The following is a 12,935-nucleotide window of genomic DNA, read 5'->3' on the forward strand; positions in this document are numbered from 1 at the left end:
GGCATGTAGCTGCCTGCCCCTGTTTTCTCCCGCCTCCTGGGGCAGGTTAGCCACAGCCTCTTCACTGGTCCGGCTGTACCTCCCCAGCCCATGGTTTATCTCTGTTATATGGTTGGCTTGTTGTAATATATGCTTTAGCATGGCTCCCAAACACCAGTTAATTGCTGTCTTATTGCTCTGGTGCAGACCTTGACTGCTGCTGTGGATTTAGGAAGGGGGCAGGGCTCGATGGTGGAAGGACTGCCTGTGGCATGCACTGGCCCAGTAAGGACATGTGGTGTGGAAAAAGTGTAGGTTTTTGTCCTCCAGGTGAAATCCACGGTGCACAGGTCAGGCGCAGAGGGATCTTGGACTTAGTCATTCAAACCAATGTGTGAGTGGTGTATGTCTTAGTGGTCTCAGCAGAGTATGCCACAGGCGGGTCTTCTGCCCTTCCACTGAGTGGCGTAAAGCAAAATGCTGCACCCCCTCCTCCAGAATGTGGTGAAAGGCCCCCAATTCTCCCCTATCTCACAGATATTTATGTTACGCTCGCTTCCACCTAATCTGGGTCTCAAGTGGGCATAGAACCTGTTGCTTGGGGTCTCACCAAACCCCGAACACCACAAGCTGATTAGTGCACTTCCTGTGTTTTGGTGTGCACCTATGGTGAAGGTGAAGGAGCATGTACGTTGCTGATGGCCCTTGCGTAGTTGTTCTTCAGCTGAGTAGAGAGATGACAAATTATTATAGGGGCTTCATCCTGCCTTTAGATATGGGTTTAGGGATGTTATCTAGGTGTAGCATGTGTGCCTTGGGCCGTAGTGCACAGACGAAAATGGGCACCAAGCCACTCTTTAAACCGTGAAATACAGCAGCATCAGGTTTCAGTCGATCCCAGTGCCACTGCCCCTGCTTCGCCAATGGAATCTACACCTCTGGATAGGGTACTCAAATACAGTGGAAAGGCTCCATAATATCACCTATTTACAAAAGTGACGACTGGGCACATCCCGCCAATTATCGTTTAATTACATTACAGGATGCATATGATCTACTCTTCGCAGTAGTTCTCCTGACAGAGCTCACAAAATGGGCATCCCGCCAAATCTATCAAGGTTTATGCAAAGGCTGGGAACAGCTTCTAATATCCTAGTACTTTCAATACTAATCGATAAATACAAATCAAGGAAGCAACTATTATACCTTTGTTTCGTGGATTTTAAATCTACCTTTGATTGCGTGCATTAGCAAATTCTCTGGGGAAAGTTGAAGAAACAAGGAGTACCAGCCTGCGTTTTAAAAGCAATTCCATCACTATACTCTAACACTTGCATTAGAGTTCGAATAGATGATGGTTCATACCTAGCAAGAAAAATTGATACCTCCTTGGGATTAAAACAAGGGTGTGTTCTTGCACCATATCTATTTAACTTGTTTTTATCAGACCTAACACACAACCTGGAGGATGTCAATGCTTATCCTCCTATTTTAGCAGCAAGACATATATCAAATTTATTATGCGCTGATGACGTTATTTTATTGAGTCAAACAAAGACAAGGTTACAACACCTTATAAATAGAATATCAAATTATTCCCTGGCAAGTGGCATGGTAATAAACGAGGCCACGACTAAAGTAATGGAAGTAAATAAAGGAGAACCAAGATGGCGGGTTGATGCCGCCTCGGAGTAGCAGCGCTCTTGGAGGCTCTCGTTCCCCTGCAATGAGGAATCTTTGACGCCTGGAGAGAACTCTCGTACACGTCTAATCTGGAATACTCACACTTTATCTTCTATTGCTTTATGTACTTACTCGCAAAATTTAAAACTTCAGCCGTATGCTTCGTCTTTTGAACGGCTGGTGCAGGCGACGCCTGCCTGCTCTGAGAGCTTTGAGTCTGAGCTTATCGCCATCCTTCAGGCCGGCCATTCGCTGGGCGGGTCTTAGTCTGGTCGCGACTCCGCTCAGAGACGGAGCTGAAACGGAAGCAACACAGCCGGTACGTTCTGTCCTGCTCGGCCAGCTGCAGCCAAAAATCACGCCTCAGATGAGGATGGGGCCAAAGGCTATGGGGAGAGCTACCCGTGCTGGGAAGGGGGCCAACACAGAAACGCCGATACAGACGCCGATACAGACGCCAATTACCACGAACATACCCATGATGGCTGCCGGGGAGACGATGCAGCAAGCGGGTAAGGCACTGATACGCGCTCCGCTTTTTACCGGCACAAATTCTAGCTTTAAACCCAGCAATCTACTTACCGCGAGTAGCGGTAACAATGTTTCTGAGGCCGAGAGTTGCAGCAATAATGTGACAAACTGTGTCGACTTGGCAGACAGTGTGGGTGCCGCGGAGTAGAGCGGCGGGAAGCGAGCAGGGCTCGTCTCTGCTGAGGCGCTCAATAACACATTACCAAATACTCTGCTCAAGGCTAAAAATAAAGCTACAGGGGCCGAAGTGAACATAGATACTGGGGGTGATCTGGCCTCGGAAAAAGGGGGAAAAGATGATTTGGTAATGGTAAGAGATACATCTAACACCGGCGAGTCTGATAATGGCGATATGTTATATGACAATAACAGCGCAAGCAACGAGATACTTTTGCTGTCCCCAGTGCGAGATGGAGAACAATTTTCTGAAATAGCGAATATACTGGAATCTGGCACTTTAAATGTAGACGGAGCAGAGGCCACAATAAGCAATAAGGCTGCTGAACCTGCAGAAGAAAATCCTACTGTGGAAGAGGAACTTGACGAAGAACTTGACGACTATGAAGATGATACAAGCAATGGAACCACGAGCACTGTTAAACCTTTTGGCCGGAAGAAGGGGAAAACCAAAGCAAAAAATAAACTTAAGAAAGGCAATACTGTTGTTTCCTCTGCTAAATTGCACGTAAAAACGATTAGAGATGAGAGCCCCCTCCGCAAATGGATACAGGCAAGAGGAGGAGTTAAGACAATGGCTCTGCGCTTATCTGGCGCTAGCCCAACTGAAGACATGAATCGATATGAGGGAATTTGCTTAGTTGTGAGCGCTGAGACATCCTCGATCCTTGCTCCATCAGAGCTGGAACTAGCTTGTAGGGGTCAAACTAATGAAATGGCTACTAAACCTGTAGCTGATGTTTCGAACTGTGCAGAATCAATTCACCAGTCCCTCCTATTGAAGCTACCTCTTCAGCTCCTGACTTCTCAAGCTCTTCTGATCCTTCTTCATCGGTACTCCCGAAAAATGTAGGAGACGCTCCTTCCTCTTTCGATCTCATTCTAAAGGCACTTACTGATCACAAGCTTGAGGCCTTGCAACACTATCTTCAGTTGAGAGAGGACAATAACATGCTACAGAATTCCCTGATGGAGGTCTCCAGTAAATTAGGGGGGGGTCACACAAGAGATCGAGGACTTAAAACAAAGAGTGGTCGAAGTAGAAGAAGGGGCCTCACGTACTGAATCACTCACTAACCAACATGAGGCGCAAATCTCGAATCTTGAAATCAAACTAGAGGATATGGAAAATCGCCAAAGACGGCAAAATCTACGACTTTTTGGTGTTCCGGAGGGGTCAGAAGGCTCAGACCCCTGGGCCTATGTCGTCAAATTATTTCAAAAAGCCTTCCTCGACCTCTCAGATTGGGACTGGGATTCACAGTTACAGAGAGTTCATAGGCTGCCTATTTTACAAAGAAATAAGAACAGCAAGTTTCCACGCCCCCTTCTGATTTATTGTGGGAACTATTTATTGAGACAGGCTGTTTCTTTAAAAGCCAGACCAAATACCCCAGTTACAATTGAAAATGTTACGTTCTTCGTTAGATCTGACGTGAGTAAAAGTACGAGGGATAAAAGATGGAAGTTCCGCCAGATGATTGACTCTTTCAAGTCTATTGGCTGCGAGGTTCATCTGCAGGAACCTGCCCGCCTTAAAGTTATCAAAGGGGGCCAATCTTATTTCTTCACTGATCTGAGGGAAGCTGAGTCCGCACTCTCTAAGTTTAGTACATGATTAGGAGAGTATAGAAATGAGGGAATAACCTCGGAGTAGTGAGCACAAAAGAGGACCTCACTAGATATAGGCAGATGGAATTTTTTTAATTATCTTTTTTACGCTAACTAAAATATCTTAATAGGTGTACTGCATATGTATATGTATTGAATATTAGTTAAATTATGAAAATGGCAGATCTTTATTAGGTCACTAATTTTCATTAGCGGTACTTAGAGATTTTCTATACTTATTCCCCTTCTGGTCCTTTTCCATGTTCTCTCCTCTTTTTCTTTCATTGGCAGTGGTTTCGGTCATAGCCTCTGCGCTGCTGCTCCTTTGAGCTGCCCTTCTAACGGCAGCAGGGCTAATGGGATGTTCTCCCCGAGTGTACTAGGGAGGGTGGGTGAGGGATTGGGTTGGGCTGACGTTAAAAAAGGGGTAAAAATAATCATTGCTCGAGATATAGCTTGGAAGCGAAGACAAAATGTAACTATCACTTTATACGGTGAATTAAAACAGAGGGATACACTGCATCATGTTATTGCTTCACTTAGAAAATGTATTCTTTAAGATGTTTAAGTTGGAATGTAGCTGGTCTTAATAGTAAAAATAAATGCAGATTGGTTCAGGAAGAGCTTAACATGTATAAACCCCATCTTGCGCTGCTTACAGAAACGCATATTGGTTTTAAAGATAAAAAATTACTTGGTCTATTGGATATGATCTTATTGTATGCTCTACTTTGGGTGCTTCTATACGGGGGTTGCAATAATGAAATGTAAATATTTGAAACTAGAAGTCACTCGGACGTTGTCTGACTCAAAGGGTAGATGGGCCATTATTCAGGTCGAGTTTGAACACTCCAAATACGTATTTTGTGTTGTATATGGCCCTAATATTGATGAACCTACTATGTATGATAGGTTAACTATCGAATTACTAGACTGGGAAGGTGAACTATTAGTTATGGGTGACTTTAATTGCGTTATGAATTATCATTTAGATACTACTCGATGTCATGCTTTATTACGGATGTGCAAAGTTAGAGCTGCGATATTAGAACTTAGTCGTATACATAATCTTAAAGATGCTTGGCGCGCTATACATCCCCATGTCGCCGGTTTTACTTACTATTCAGCACCTCATAAATTGTGCTCTCGAATTGATATGGTTTGGGCAGCTGATGGAATTTTGAATAACTGTACAATAGAACTATGTCCTAGAGTGACATCGTACACAAACCTATACTGATAGAAATTAACATACTGACTAAAAAACAAGAGATCAGACAATTCACTCTTCCAAGATATTTGTTTTCAGATTCAATTTTTATTGCTCAACTTAAACTACATATTTACGAGTTTATAGAGATCAACTTAAACTCTGCGGCAGTAACACATGTCTGGGGTGCCTGCAAAGCTAGCGTCAGGGGTTTTGCACAACAATACGTTTTACGGCAAAACTCAGAAAGATCGAAAGAGATTAACATTTTAACATCCAGCCTTTTATCTCTGGAAAGTCAGCGAGTACAGGCATTGCAGCAGGAAACATCCAATGTTGACCAGATAAAGATGGCTTTGGTTAATCTGAAGTCGGCTACTAAAGACTATGAGTGAGAGACATAGCCAGAAGCTACATCAATATCATCTTTCGCAGTATGAAAGTGGTGACAGAATAGGAAAACTACTAGCATATAACGTAGCAGATAAGAAGGCCAAAACTATAATTAAAGTTATTAAAGACGCTAATGCAATTTGTCACACTCAACCAGAAGATATATTAGATCAATTTGTTAACTATTACACTAGGCTATATACACCTGAGAACTCCCCTTCAAATGATCTAATTATATCATATATTGATAAAAATCTGGCTAATCAAAATGATGGTGAGAGGTTTAATCGTTTAGAAGATGATATCTCTATTACCGAAATAAGATCAGTGATTGCTTCTCTTCCGTCCGGCAAAGCGGCAGGGGAAGACTTGCTCCCAATTGAATTTTATAAAATTTGTATAGAGGAACTAGTTCCCCTTCTTAGCTTAGTTATCAATTCTATTAGAGAAACAGGGAAAGCCCCGGCTTCTTGGAACATAGCTAAAATTGTATTTTTTTAAAAAAAAAACCAGAAACCAGCTAACGATTGTGGGTCAAACAGGCCCATTTCTCTAATTAATTCTGATGCCAAGTCCTTTGCCAAGATACTGGCCACTCGGTTAGCTCCCTGTATGCCAGAGCTGGTTAATACTCAACAGCATGGGTTTGTTACAGGGAGAGATACAACGACTCATGTCAATATGCCTATCACAGCCTTTGACGTTGCTTCTACCGAGCTCACCCCACTCGGTATGATAATGCTTGATGCAGAGAAAGCATTTTACCGAGTGGGGTGGGATATCTATGGGCTGTACTCAAGGCATTTGGCTTTCAAAATAACTACATTGGCTGGATCAGATCTTTATATGACCAACCTACAGCCAATATAAGCTATGCTGGTAGGGACTCCCTTAACTTTCGGATAGCAAGAGGAACCCGGCAGGGGTGTCCTCTTTCACCCCTGCTGTTCGCCCTTTCTTTAGAACCATTCTTAAATGCACTTCTGATACAGACAAATATTATCCCTTCTCATTTTGGCAGACACAATCTAAAAATAACCGCATACCCGGATGACATAGCCATCTTTACAACTGATGTAGCTAAATCATTACCTGAGATTATTAAAGAATCAGAAGAATTTGGGAAGGTCTCAGGGTACAGATTGAATTTAGAAAAGACGCAAATTATAGTTAACTACAAACCACTGGTCCCAGTCCATGGTATTTGTAATAACGCCTTGTACCTTGGAATAAAAATATCAGATAAACTGGGGGATCTAATGGCTTTGTCTTTCAAAAAATGGCATAAAATCCCGCTGAGTCTAGTCGGCCGGATTAATCTGATCAAAATGAAATGGGTCCCCAAATTTTTATATTTATTTAGATGCATTCCCCTTCGACTTAACAACTCTTTTTTCAAAAGACTTGATGGACTTTGTAGTAGCTTTATATGGGGCTATAAGAAAGCTTCACTGTAAAGGGAGACCGGATGCACACCTTTTTAATCCTCATTCCTCAAAGCTTTTCTCCAATATATCTGAAGAGTGCGTGCAGATTGAATGAAGTGCCCTGCCCTGTCGGCACTATAAATATGTATACATCACTGTAGTGGGGCTACGTCTCGCCCCAAACAATCGCACAGCTGAAAGTGCCAATTGCGTTATTATTATTATGTTATTTTGTCCAACATTCATCCATGTATTCCATAATCTTGTCTATTTCTCATGTTTTTTCATATTTTTTCACCAACTTAAATGCGAGTACGCACGCTCCGTGTATATGCCATTTTCGATTTTTTACTGCTCCAACCATGTCTATCCGGACCTTCAGTATGAACAGGACTGACGCATAAATTCATTTCAGACAGCGTTTATTTAAAAATTTCTACCCAATGCATTTCGGGCTCAACGCCCTTCTTCGGGGGTCACTGTGAATAGATAACAAATAATCACTATCACTAATCATGTACTTCATTTAAGTATGACAATTCTAGTTTAACTCAATTTTAAATATGTCGCACAGTGTCAAATAAACAGTTTTTAACATTTAGAAACTTTGTGTAATAACTGGATGCTTTAAAAATATCAACATGTCAGTCAACCTAATTAATACATGCCTCCTTAGTTTGTATTCTCATATTCGTAATGTGCAAAAACCGTTTTGGAGATTTAAAACCAATCCCTCGCCCTGTGCAATACGTGTATGTTACTAATAACCATTTCCCTATGTTTCTGCAGTCTACTAATTATTGCTTGAATTTTCTAACTAATCCTTCCATTTGCCCACAGGATTACAAGCTTCCTTCCCCGAGCGGCAGGCAGCGCGAAACGCCGCCGCGACCCTTGACCTCTATTTCAATACCTCCCTTCGTGCTCAAAAACATGATAATTTCTTTCAAAATCCCTCTTCCCTCTGTGCTCACCCCTCCCCGACCGCTCGTTCAAACAGTAAACCAGGCCCTTTCACTGCATACTCTTCCACACGTACCTGCCGTCTGTTAAAAACGATCCTTCCTTCTGCCATCTTGATTCCCATCAAGCTCCCCCCATCCTCACTCTCCTATTTAACCCCTGGTACTAACCAATTAGGCTCCATGTGTTAAATCTCCCGCCCTCGCTGCATTACGTTTTAGGTGATCATTCTTCATGACTACATCTCCCAACATTCAGTTCAAATACAATTAAAAACACCGGCGCATTTTCCCATGATATAAACAAGTGTCAATTAATAATGCGTCGCGCAATGCGAGCACATCGTAAGGTTAAGACCATTCAATGTCATTTCCTCTAAAATGTGAACTCTTCAGGGACCTCCAACGTTGTCATTCATGAACCACATTGTTGTTTCAAGCGTGCTGGCTCGTATTTTGTGCAACAGTTGATTGTTTGTTCATTTTTCATTTTCTTCATCCTTGGGTGCTATCCAGTAATGGGGCATACGTGTCAAAACTTCACTGTAAAGGGAGACCGGATGCACACCTTTTTAATCCTCATTCCTCAAAGCTTTTCTCCAATATATCTGAAGAGTGCGTGCAGATTGAATGAAGTGCCCTGCCCTGTCGGCACTATAAATATGTATACATCACTGTAGTGGGGCTACGTCTCGCCCCAAACAATCGCACAGCTGAAAGTGCCAATTGCGTTATTATTATTATGTTATTTTGTCCAACATTCATCCATGTATTCCATAATCTTGTCTATTTCTCATGTTTTTTCATATTTTTTCACCAACTTAAATGCGAGTACGCACGCTCCGTGTATATGCCATTTTCGATTTTTTACTGCTCCAACCATGTCTATCCGGACCTTCAGTATGAACAGGACTGACGCATAAATTCATTTCAGACAGCGTTTATTTAAAAATTTCTACCCAATGCATTTCGGGCTCAACGCCCTTCTTCGGGGGTCACTGTGAATAGATAACAAATAATCACTATCACTAATCATGTACTTCATTTAAGTATGACAATTCTAGTTTAACTCAATTTTAAATATGTCGCACAGTGTCAAATAAACAGTTTTTAACATTTAGAAACTTTGTGTAATAACTGGATGCTTTAAAAATATCAACATGTCAGTCAACCTAATTAATACATGCCTCCTTAGTTTGTATTCTCATATTCGTAATGTGCAAAAACCGTTTTGGAGATTTAAAACCAATCCCTCGCCCTGTGCAATACGTGTATGTTACTAATAACCATTTCCCTATGTTTCTGCAGTCTACTAATTATTGCTTGAATTTTCTAACTAATCCTTCCATTTGCCCACAGGATTACAAGCTTCCTTCCCCGAGCGGCAGGCAGCGCGAAACGCCGCCGCGACCCTTGACCTCTATTTCAATACCTCCCTTCGTGCTCAAAAACATGATAATTTCTTTCAAAATCCCTCTTCCCTCTGTGCTCACCCCTCCCCGACCGCTCGTTCAAACAGTAAACCAGGCCCTTTCACTGCATACTCTTCCACACGTACCTGCCGTCTGTTAAAAACGATCCTTCCTTCTGCCATCTTGATTCCCATCAAGCTCCCCCCATCCTCACTCTCCTATTTAACCCCTGGTACTAACCAATTAGGCTCCATGTGTTAAATCTCCCGCCCTCGCTGCATTACGTTTTAGGTGATCATTCTTCATGACTACATCTCCCAACATTCAGTTCAAATACAATTAAAAACACCGGCGCATTTTCCCATGATATAAACAAGTGTCAATTAATAATGCGTCGCGCAATGCGAGCACATCGTAAGGTTAAGACCATTCAATGTCATTTCCTCTAAAATGTGAACTCTTCAGGGACCTCCAACGTTGTCATTCATGAACCACATTGTTGTTTCAAGCGTGCTGGCTCGTATTTTGTGCAACAGTTGATTGTTTGTTCATTTTTCATTTTCTTCATCCTTGGGTGCTATCCAGTAATGGGGCATACGTGTCAAAACTTCACTGTAAAGGGAGACCGGATGCACACCTTTTTAATCCTCATTCCTCAAAGCTTTTCTCCAATATATCTGAAGAGTGCGTGCAGATTGAATGAAGTGCCCTGCCCTGTCGGCACTATAAATATGTATACATCACTGTAGTGGGGCTACGTCTCGCCCCAAACAATCGCACAGCTGAAAGTGCCAATTGCGTTATTATTATTATGTTATTTTGTCCAACATTCATCCATGTATTCCATAATCTTGTCTATTTCTCATGTTTTTTCATATTTTTTCCAACTTAAATGCGAGTACGCACGCTCGGTGTATATGCCATTTTCGATTTTTTACTGCTCCAACCATGTCTATCCGGACCTTCAGTATGAACAGGACTGACGCATAAATTCATTTCAGACAGCGTTTATTTAAAAATTTCTACCCAATGCATTTCGGGCTCAACGCCCTTCTTCGGGGGTCACTGTGAATAGATAACAAATAATCACTATCACTAATCATGTACTTCATTTAAGTATGACAATTCTAGTTTAACTCAATTTTAAATATGTCGCACAGTGTCAAATAAACAGTTTTTAACATTTAGAAACTTTGTGTAATAACTGGATGCTTTAAAAATATCAACATGTCAGTCAACCTAATTAATACATGCCTCCTTAGTTTGTATTCTCATATTCGTAATGTGCAAAAACCGTTTTGGAGATTTAAAACCAATCCCTCGCCCTGTGCAATACGTGTATGTTACTAATAACCATTTCCCTATGTTTCTGCAGTCTACTAATTATTGCTTGAATTTTCTAACTAATCCTTCCATTTGCCCACAGGATTACAAGCTTCCTTCCCCGAGCGGCAGGCAGCGCGAAACGCCGCCGCGACCCTTGACCTCTATTTCAATACCTCCCTTCGTGCTCAAAAACATGATAATTTCTTTCAAAATCCCTCTTCCCTCTGTGCTCACCCCTCCCCGACCGCTCGTTCAAACAGTAAACCAGGCCCTTTCACTGCATACTCTTCCACACGTACCTGCCGTCTGTTAAAAACGATCCTTCCTTCTGCCATCTTGATTCCCATTAAGCTCCCCCCATCCTCACTCTCCTATTTAACCCCTGGTACTAACCAATTAGGCTCCATGTGTTAAATCTCCCGCCCTCGCTGCATTACGTTTTAGGTGATCATTCTTCATGACTACATCTCCCAACATTCAGTTCAAATACAATTAAAAACACCGGCGCATTTTCCCATGATATAAACAAGTGTCAATTAATAATGCGTCGCGCAATGCGAGCACATCGTAAGGTTAAGACCATTCAATGTCATTTCCTCTAAAATGTGAACTCTTCAGGGACCTCCAACGTTGTCATTCATGAACCACATTGTTGTTTCAAGCGTGCTGGCTCGTATTTTGTGCAACAGTTGATTGTTTGTTCATTTTTCATTTTCTTCATCCTTGGGTGCTATCCAGTAATGGGGCATACGTGTCAAAACTTCACTGTAAAGGGAGACCGGATGCACACCTTTTTAATCCTCATTCCTCAAAGCTTTTCTCCAATATATCTGAAGAGTGCGTGCAGATTGAATGAAGTGCCCTGCCCTGTCGGCACTATAAATATGTATACATCACTGTAGTGGGGCTACGTCTCGCCCCAAACAATCGCACAGCTGAAAGTGCCAATTGCGTTATTATTATTATGTTATTTTGTCCAACATTCATCCATGTATTCCATAATCTTGTCTATTTCTCATGTTTTTTCATATTTTTTCACCAACTTAAATGCGAGTACGCACGCTCCGTGTATATGCCATTTTCGATTTTTTACTGCTCCAACCATGTCTATCCGGACCTTCAGTATGAACAGGACTGACGCATAAATTCATTTCAGACAGCGTTTATTTAAAAATTTCTACCCAATGCATTTCGGGCTCAACGCCCTTCTTCGGGGGTCACTGTGAATAGATAACAAATAATCACTATCACTAATCATGTACTTCATTTAAGTATGACAATTCTAGTTTAACTCAATTTTAAATATGTCGCACAGTGTCAAATAAACAGTTTTTAACATTTAGAAACTTTGTGTAATAACTGGATGCTTTAAAAATATCAACATGTCAGTCAACCTAATTAATACATGCCTCCTTAGTTTGTATTCTCATATTCGTAATGTGCAAAAACCGTTTTGGAGATTTAAAACCAATCCCTCGCCCTGTGCAATACGTGTATGTTACTAATAACCATTTCCCTATGTTTCTGCAGTCTACTAATTATTGCTTGAATTTTCTAACTAATCCTTCCATTTGCCCACAGGATTACAAGCTTCCTTCCCCGAGCGGCAGGCAGCGCGAAACCCCCGCCCGAAGAAGGGCGTTGAGCCCGAAATGCATTGGGTAGAAATTTTTAAATAAACGCTGTCTGAAATGAATTTATGCGTCAGTCCTGTTCATACTGAAGGTCCGGATAGACATGGTTGGAGCAGTAAAAAATCGAAAATGGCATATACACGGAGCGTGCGTACTCGCATTTAAGTTGGTGAAAAAATATGAAAAAACATGAGAAATAGACAAGATTATGGAATACATGGATGAATGTTGGACAAAATAACATAATAATAATAACGCAATTGGCACTTTCAGCTGTGCGATTGTTTGGGGCGAGACGTAGCCCCACTACAGTGCTATAAGAAAGCTCCCAGATCAATTCAATCACTGAAATTACCCATTGAGAAAGGTGGATTAAAATTCCCCGATTTTAAACTACATTTTCTGGCTACTTTTTTCCTCGTCTCCGAAGCTTGCTTAACACTAAATTGCCTATGTTTTTTTTCTATCAATTTATGCTAGGCTCCGATAGTAATTATTTTTTATTAAGAATTCACGATCCTAACTTTTTCAAGCGAGTTAAATTTAAGACTGCTAGAGAAATTATTGCCATTTGGAATACTATTATGAAG

At 41.5% G+C, this 12,935-nt stretch overlaps 1 protein-coding gene across 1 annotated transcript in view; it reads right to left on the reverse strand.

The window, feature by feature from the left end:
• Nucleotides 1-12,935, reverse strand: part of LOC144823695 (TGF-beta receptor type-2-like) — a 420,165-nt gene that overhangs the window by 377,181 nt on the left and 30,049 nt on the right. The gene's annotated exons all lie outside the window — the stretch shown is intronic.

The sequence above is a fragment of the Lissotriton helveticus genome, chromosome 3_1, assembly GCF_964261635.1.
Source record: "Lissotriton helveticus chromosome 3_1, aLisHel1.1, whole genome shotgun sequence".
Taxonomy (NCBI): Eukaryota; Metazoa; Chordata; class Amphibia; order Caudata; family Salamandridae; genus Lissotriton; species Lissotriton helveticus.